Below are 9195 nucleotides of genomic sequence, written 5' to 3'. Positions count from 1 at the left end.
CAAAAAGCAATATCCTACTGACTCTATGTGGCCTGGTGGAGACAGACCCTGGTATACACTTAGAGATTGTATGAGAAAGCTAAAGGAGGAGGTAATGAAAGCTGATATCATGGTTAGAGATGCAAATGCATATCATGATACCCTCCTAGGAGTTCCTCATAGAAATATCATAGTGAAGATGGCTCCTCTTGCTTATAAGCACCTAATTCTGACTCTATTAATTGGAGAAATAGGGCACCCTCTTTCAGAGGTGCTGGATAAGATTTCCCAATTAAGTGACTTAGGGGAATGGGAACAAGATAAATTTCCTGGAGAGAGAAGAGTAAACAGCCAGAGGATTCAAAGACAAAATAGATAGACCAGAAAGGAACTGTTTACTGCTCTACTAAAAGCAGGGGTGAACTTTAGAAGAATGGATGGTATTCCAACTGAAGAGCTGCATAAGATGTACCAAGAAAAGGTACTTAACATTAGAATGAATAGGGAAGCAGGAACCACCCCTGCAGGTACTTCTGAATCTTTATATCCAAGTTTGCCACACCTTCAGGGAGAATCTGAATCATATCCAAGTATGCCCCCACCTTCAGGAAGAATAGGAAATAGGCTGAGCCCCAGCCCAGATTAAAGAAATATACAGAGGAGATTGCAGACCCCATATTGGTTTAACAATATATTGGGGGGCGGCCAGGTAGCACAGCGAGTAAGAGCACCGGCTCCAGTGTCGGGATGACCTGGGGGATCAAATCCGGGCTCAGACACTTAGCACCCACCCATAAACACCTGGCCATGTAATCTTGACCAAGTTACTTAACCCTGATTGCTTAAAAAAAAAAATATTGGAAGAATGGATCAACTACTGTAACTAGGGCATTGCTGGATACTGGGACTGAGACCACACTTATCTATGGAAACCCTGATAAGTTTAAACAGGGAACTCCTATTACCATCACTGGAGGAGCTGAAATATCAGCCAGACAAGTTAAAATAACAATGAAAATTGGGCAATTACCTAGAAGGAATATACTGTGGTTGTTGTACCCATTCCTGAATGCATCATTGGAATAAATATATTGAGAGGCATGACTCTAAATTTACCTGAAGGAAGATACCAATTTGCTCTAAGGAAGATAGAAATTAATACAGTTTTAGTGGGAAAAATAAAAACGGACCCAATCACTTTACCTGAACCTTCTGAAGTAATTACTTTAAAACAGTATTGTGTGTCAGGTAGGCAAGATGAAATTACCACTACTATAAAGGAATATGTTGAAGCAGGAGTGTTAGTCCCTACAACCACACACAAAATAATCCTGTCTGGCCAATAAGAAAATCAGATGAGACATGGAGAATGACCGTGGATTATAGACAGTTGAATAAGGTGACTCCTCCTTTGCATGCTGCTGTTCCAGATACCATCACCTTAATAGAAACAATCCAGAAATATGATGGGACTTGGTATGCAGTTATTGACTTGGTGAATGCCTTCTTCACCATCCCAATAGATCCTAAACAATGGGACCAGTTTGCTTTCACTTGGCAGGGTAGACAATATACTTTCACCTGCTTGCCATAAGGGTACCTGAATAGCCCCACTATTTGTCACAGGACTGTGGCTGAACAGTTGGATGAATTAAAGTTACCTGGTGTACAGCTTACCCACACCCGAGCATCCCCAGGGTGGCTGCCAACACAGGTTCTTAGATCTGCTTTTCTAAAGGAAAGCAACTCAAAATGGGTTAACAATCTTGCTTTAATCAATCAAATATATCATTTACCTAGTTCAGGGGGAAAAGTCAGCACCCCAAACTTCAGAGTATACAGAGGTTGCAAGCAGAAATTATAAGAAGACAGAGAAACAAACAGATCAAGCAGGCAGGCCTCCAACTGTTCAACCATTACATCTATACCTAATCAGTTACCAGAGAGGAAAGCATCAACATCTGAGTTTTTCAAAGCTGGGGGGCTCTCAACGGCTGCCCAGAGTCTTATCTGGTCAAATCACATAACATTTTTCAAAGTGAGACCCAAAACAAAGTCTCACATCAGGATTTATTTAGCCTTCTCCTGGCTCAGAGAATGTAACAACTCTCTTGACCCACTGCCCAATCAAAAAGCATTCCCAAAAACCAAGTCTCCTGCCACAGGCTCCAGGTGCACTTAAGCCTATCAAAGGGCCTAGGGGTGGGGAAGATCTTACACAATACAATCTAAAGATAGCAACAACATAAATTTACATTCCCCATTACACATGATACTGGGAAAAGATGCAAAAGAAGTGAGGAAGAATTTGACCCTTCTAATTGAGCATATGAAAAGTAAAGGGTGGGAAATTAACTCTGCGAAGGTTCAAAGACCAGCTCAAAATGTAAAATTTTGGGGTATACAATGGAACAAGGGACTACAAGAGATTTTTCTGCAAGCCCGACAAAAAATTCAGGATTTTTCCATCCCTACCAATAAGAAGGAGGCCCAAAAGTTCATAGGATTGTTTAGATACTGGAGGCATCACATTCCACATTTGGGACACATTTTGAAATCTTTATATAGAGTCACTTGCAAGAAATATGAATTTGATTGGCGACTTAAGTAGAGTAAAGCCTGTCTCTTTTCCTTTGAATTTTATCTAAGATATTCTTGTGACTTTTAATTCTGAAGTTGCTTTCAGGTGATTGGTGGATTTTTTGTATCTCTGTTTTGTCTCTGATTCTAATAGACTCTGGTTTCTTTTTTAAAAATTAAAAATATCTTTTTAAGATTTTAATTTTAAAAATTTCTTTTAAAAAAAATCATGGTTTTCAAGAAGTCTGATGTTTCTTAAATTATCTTTCCTTGAATTGTTTTCTAGGTCAGTTATTTTAATATCAGGTGCCTTAGATTTTCTTTCATTTTCACTCCTTTGATTTTACTTTAATATTTCTTGACATGGAGTCATTGAATCATGTTTTTCTACTCCAATTTTCAGGGAGTATTTTAAGTAAGATTTAGCAATTTCTCTTCTACAGTACTTCTTCTCTTTCCAGTTCTTGCCTCCATATCTTTTATTTGATTTTTTAAAAAAAAACCTCTTGTTTTACTTTTTCTAGGCATTCATGTAGTCCTTGTAGAAAATGTTTTTCCCCCCTCTGAGTCTCAGTTTACAGCTATTACAGAGGATTTTTGAAGTTTTCTAAATTAAAAAAAAGATAATTCTCATCAGTGTTTTCTTTGATTTGCATGAACAAAACCTCTCTAGGTTTAATGTCTGAATCGAGGCTTTGAGGATCTTATGGCCTAGGTAGGCTCCTACCCCTTCTGTGCTTTGGTATACAGAGGTTGGCCCTCTTGATCATGCCCTGTGTCCCTTTGGTTCTTATGCTGACCTCTATCTGTCAGTTAGTCCTTTTCCTCTTTGAAGTTGAAGGTACTTAATCTTGAGGACCCAGTTTGGCATCTCAGGATAGTGTTAGAGCCCTAGGGCCTGAGCTGTCCTAGTCTGAGTACCCATGATAGTCAGTGCCTCACTGGTAGCTGGTGGCTACTCTCTAGGAGTGCCAAGGTTCTTATCCTGGTGACTATTATCTCCAATTGCAAATAGGAAATCTCTTTGGCCCTTTACAACCTATCCTATTCCTACCTTTCTAGTCTTCTTGCTCTTTACCCCCCTCCACATACTTTACGATCCAGTACCACTGACCTTGCTCATCCTTGAACATAATATTCCATCTCCAACTCCATGCCTTTTCACTAGCGGTCCTGCATGTTTGAAAGACTCTCCTTGTTTTGCCACTGGTCTTCAATGACTCTGGAGGACAAAGTGAGGCTGAAGACTTTGTGGCAACTCTGCCTCACTTAAATCCAGTTCATGCTCAAGTCAAGACATCATCCCCGTGACGTCATTGGTCTTCTTCGAGAACAAAGGATGACTCTTCCTTCTCTCCTCTGCCTCCTAGCAGACTCCTTACTGACTTCCTTTAGGACACAGCTAAAATCCCACCTTCTACAGGAGGTTTTTCCTTGTTCCCCCACTGCTAATGCCTTCCTTCTGAGACTACCTTTTATTTACCCTGTTTCGATCTTGCACAGTCACTCCCCTATTAGAATGTGAACTCTTTGAGGACAGGGACCATGTTTTTGCTTTCCTTTCCCACTTCCTCCCCACCCCCAGTTCTTAGCACTGTGATTCCCACACAATAAGCTCTTAATAAATGTTGACTGATTGTTCAGATGATCTGTAAATTCTTTCAAATAGTGCTTTGTTTTCAGTATTAAAAACTTCTGAGAGGTTTTCTTATATTATTTCTTTCATTGTGGTAATTAGGTTTTTTTTTGACTTGTCATGTTCTTTAGGGAGGTCTATGCTTCTTAATCTGTCCCTATACATCTTGTCTTCAAATAAAAGTGTTTTACTTTATAAAATCAGGTGTTATTTTAATGTTATTTATTTATGCTTCTCTTCATGTTTTTCTTTATTTAATACACTCATATTTCCAATCTGTTGCTTTCTCTTTTGCTTCTTTGAAGAGATTTGCCACAATGAATTCAAGTTTTTCTATTTTGCTAATTATTTATGCTGTGCATGAAGTCTATATTTTACTTCTAAGTTCCCTCAAGATTCTGATTTTTCTTTTTAACTGTTCCAGAACCTGCTGCAGTTCCATGTACTCTTGGGAATTTGCAAGGTTTTATGTATCACCAGATGTTGGTTCCATTTCTTTTGTCTTGAAATATTTATTTAGAGACATTTGTAATCTCTTCAATGTCTTTGCTACTCATCTTTCCTTCTAATTTTAGTATCTTCTCTATTCATTCATCTCTTTGTGCTCTGGGTTTTTAACTTAATTTTTTTCCTCTGGATATCTTTGGCAGTTTTAGTCTTTTTTTTTTCATTCATTTCTCTCTTTCTCACTTTCTGAGTTTTTTCTCCTTGATGGTGGGTTTACCCCATGCCTAGAAAGCTGCTTCAACATCCTTCCACATTGAAGAATTTACTTTTCATCAGCTTCCTACCCCAGGTACCTTTTAGAGGGATAGCACCGTCTCTAGCTGGATTCCAGACCCCTTTTATTCCATCCCACTGTGGCCTCCCAGGCTAGTCCCCATTGCTATTTACTCCAATCTCTAGTTCTGACTGAACTGACTCAGCATATGCTGCTTTTCATAAGGGTCAGAAAGAGTGGGGTGAAAGTTCTCAGCAGAATGTTCTGCTGCCTTGGAGTTCCCTGTCCTGGGGGCTTACTTCAGGGAGCAAGAATCCCAAACATTCTTCCCACCCTTCTCTCTTCAAATGGCAGGCTAGTGATCCAAAGTGAAGCAAAGAGAGCCAGGAAAATATTGTACACCACAACTACAATGATGTAAATAGAAAGAACAATAAAAATAAATTGAAACAATATTTCAAATTTTTAAGGAAAAAAATTGGTCTCAGAAATGTGAAGGCATAGTTCTTCTTTGCTACATCAGGGCTATGGGTATGGAACATTGCATACAATGCTAGAATTCTTTAATATGTCAGTTTTGCTTGACTGTTCTTCCTTTTTAAATTCTTTGTTATAGGGGCTGGCTTCTCTTTGTGAAGGCAAGGAAAAGAGGGGAGGAATGAGTTACAAATTGTAGATGATGTAAAAACAAAAGTTATCAATAAAAATATTTTTGAAATAGAAAAGAACTTTAAATAAAAGTAATCTTTGAGGCCAATTAGTTTCTCTGATCCTCTGTTTCTTTGTTAGTAAAATGAAGATGACTTCTAAGTTCTAATAAATCAGTCAATAACATTTATTAAGCGCTCACACTATGTTCCAGGAATTGCGCTAAGCACCAGGGGTACAAAGAAAGGCAAAAGACAATCAGTCCCTGCTCTCAGGGAGCTCGCAGTCTAGGAGTGGAGACAACATGCAAACAATCAGGCAAGAACACATGGATTCAATATAAATTTGAGATAGTAAACAAAGGAAAGGTGATAGAATTAAGGGGGGGGGGGCTGGGAAAGGTTTCCTGTAGAAGGTGGGATTTTAGCTGAGACTTGAAAAAAAACAAGGAAGAGCACAGAGAGAAGAGAGAGCTCTCCATGCATGGAGGACAACCAGTTAAAATGTTTGGAGTTGGGAGATGAAGTGTGTGGGAAGAACAAGGAGGCCAGCATCACTGGATTGAAGAAGATATGGGAAAGAGGGTTGTAGGGTGTAAGAAACCTAGAACGATTATTGGGAAGGAGGGGGAAGGGAGAAGGTTGTGAAGAGTCTTAAATGTGGAACAGAAAATGTTACATTTGACCCTTGAAGTGACAGCGAATCATTGGAGTTTATTGAGTAGGGAGGTGATATAGTTAGACTGGTATTTTAGGAAGATCCCTTTGGTAGCTCATATTAAGATGGATTGGAATGGGAAGAGGCTTGTGGCAGGTAGGTGCATAACTTGTGCAGGTTATTGCCATAGTCCAAGAATGAGATGATAAGGGCCTGGACCAGTGGAGTAGCACTATCAGAGGAGAGAAGGGGGGTTATCTGAGTAGATGTAATCTCTTAAGAGAAACTAGAGAAGCAAGGGCAGATGACTGACACCTGACACGTGAGGAATGTGCAACTTTAGGGGATGGGAGGCTGAGGAGCAGACATTAAAGAAAACTGAATGGGCATGGTCAGATGATCATTTCAATAGTATTATTAATACCTCATTTGTCTAATACCTTAGGATTTACAAAGCACTTTCATCATAAGAATTCTATGAGGTAGATAGTATATGTATTACTAGCTCCATTTACAGATGAGGAAACTGAGGTCCAGAAAGGAGTAATGACTTGGCCATAGTTATAAAAATAGTAAGCAGTTCAGAGAGGACACAGGCAAAAGTTTTCTTACTCTAAATCCAGATCTCTTCCCAGAATACTGTGCTCACCATTGCTGTGTTTATTAGCTCAATAAAGTATGCTGGAGCCAATTCCTATCAGCTCCCAAGATCTAATTGTTAAATTTTTAGTGCAAACATTTAAACCTCAGAAAAAAAAGTCTTGATTTATGGTTTTTCTGGTTTTAGAAAGTCTAACTTTAGAAAGTGATGGCGAAAATGTTGTATAAAATCAAAGCAATATTGTCTTAAGAACAATTTTGAGGGACTAAGTTATTTTGACTATTATAAATATCCAAAATAACTACAAAGGACATATGAAGGAAGATGCTATCAGCATCCAGAGAAAGAACTGACAAATAGAAGTATTTATAGAATGGTTTTACATATAGACATATGTGTATACATATTTGTGTATGTGTGTGCATATATATATACACATATGTATATATACACGTATGCACAGAGAAAGAGATTTGTGTCCAATATAGCTGTCTCTAGGGTGAGAGGAGGAAGAAAAAAGGGAAAAAAGAGTCACATGATAACTTCATTATATATTTAAAAGGAATATCAAGTTGTACATAATAGATTTGAAATTTCATGTGCAATCATCTTTTTAAAAAATTCTATGTTATGAAAATACTTGTTTTCTTTCATAAATGAAAAATAAAATAAATTAAAAATTAAAAAAGAAGATGTTAATAATGCAGGTTAAACATAAAAGTGTGTTGCATGCACATTTATTTTTTCACAGAGCCAGTCATTAAAAATTTACTGTCCCATCCCTGATTTAACACTAACTGTGATGGGTTTAGAAATAGAAACAACATACTCTATCCTCACGATGCCTCATTTTATAGCCATCTCCACCTACTATGACAAACTTGGACTCTACCTCTGGCTTCCCTAACCCCTACTCTGAGTAGGTGAGCCTTTTGCCTTATCTTGCTGGTAACCAGGTCTCTATGATACCAGGTCTATCTGTCTGTCTCTCTCTCAAATTATTTGCACAAAATGACCTACCCATCACTGAAAACAATCAGTTTCTTACATATCCAATTGTTATATACTTTTTTTTTTAGACTGTGTCTCCTCATCTTGCCCAGACTAGAAGTATAGCAATCACTCATGAAGCAATCTCACTGTGATCAACACAGTAGTTTTGACCCGTTTCATTTTTGATCTGCACCAATTCAACCCTATTTAGGCAACCTGGTTGCTACTGGCTCCTACAAGCTCATCATGTTGGTGCTGATCTTAGTAGAGACACCTGATCAACTTAGCTCCCTGCAGAATGCCCAAACTTAAGGGATCTGTCAGTCTCAACCTCCCACACTTCTGAGATTATAGGCAGCTGGATACTATGCCCAACCTATTACCTGTATAAGAGACAAGGATGCATTAAAAAAAATCACAAATAATCCCCAAAGCTCATTTAAGTCTTTAGTAAAAATACGCCTTAGCTTTTTACTAGAAAGTAGGAGTAGAAAACAATGGCTTATGGGCCAACCCACAGTAAGCAGTAGCCAAAATGATATTCAATAATTGTGTAATGGGAAAAGGGCACAGCCAGTCATGTAGCAAGAGCCAAGAATCACAGATGGACAGTACTTCACTGGACTCTACAAACTGTTAAAAATCCTAGAAAAAAAGCTACCAGGACATTGGGCCCATTCACTTTTCTATAATGCTAACAACCGACATTGAATGATGCTTTAGAGTTTGCAAGGATTTTATATGCATTATTTCATTTGAGCCTCACAATAGCCCTTTCAGGCTGATACTACAGGTATTATTTTCCTTATCTTACAATGGAGGAAGTAAACCAGAACAGTTATGTGACTTTATCACAGTTTGGGGGAATACAGATATTGAACACAGGTTTCTCCTGACCTCAAGTTAAGTAATCCATATACTACACAAAAATTCTTTTTAAAAGATTTATGTGAAGTCTTGGGGTTGAAGGAGAGGAAGGAAGGGAAGAAGCATTCATTAAACACCTACTATGTGCTAAGCACTTTATATAATATTGTCACTTTATACATGTCATTTGATCCTCATAGACAAGAATTACAGTTTGAGATAACATCGATAGCTTTTAGTCTAGTCCAGGAAAAGGAGAAGGAAATTGATAAAATGGAGGAATGGAAGGTGGATGTGCCTGTCAAGGTGCTAATGAGGTGAGAAGGTGCTAACGAGGTGAGAACAAGAGTGGCAGCTACAGGACTGAGGACCTCCCACGGGCATAGGCCTCAACATTTCTCTTGGGGAAGCTGGTCTCTAGAGCTAGTAGCAAAAAAAGACAAGAATAGAAAGGGTTGGGGGGTGGAGGGATCGTGCAAAGACCTTCACAACATCCATGATGTTTGTCTTTCT

The sequence above is a fragment of the Petaurus breviceps genome, unplaced genomic scaffold (assembly GCF_028583685.1).
Source record: "Petaurus breviceps papuanus isolate PSGF00001 unplaced genomic scaffold, PetGlider_PUasm1.0 90775, whole genome shotgun sequence".
NCBI classification, from domain to species: domain Eukaryota; kingdom Metazoa; phylum Chordata; class Mammalia; order Diprotodontia; family Petauridae; genus Petaurus; species Petaurus breviceps.
The sequence above is the reverse complement of the archived record's forward strand: the minus strand, read 5'-3'. Positions refer to the sequence as shown.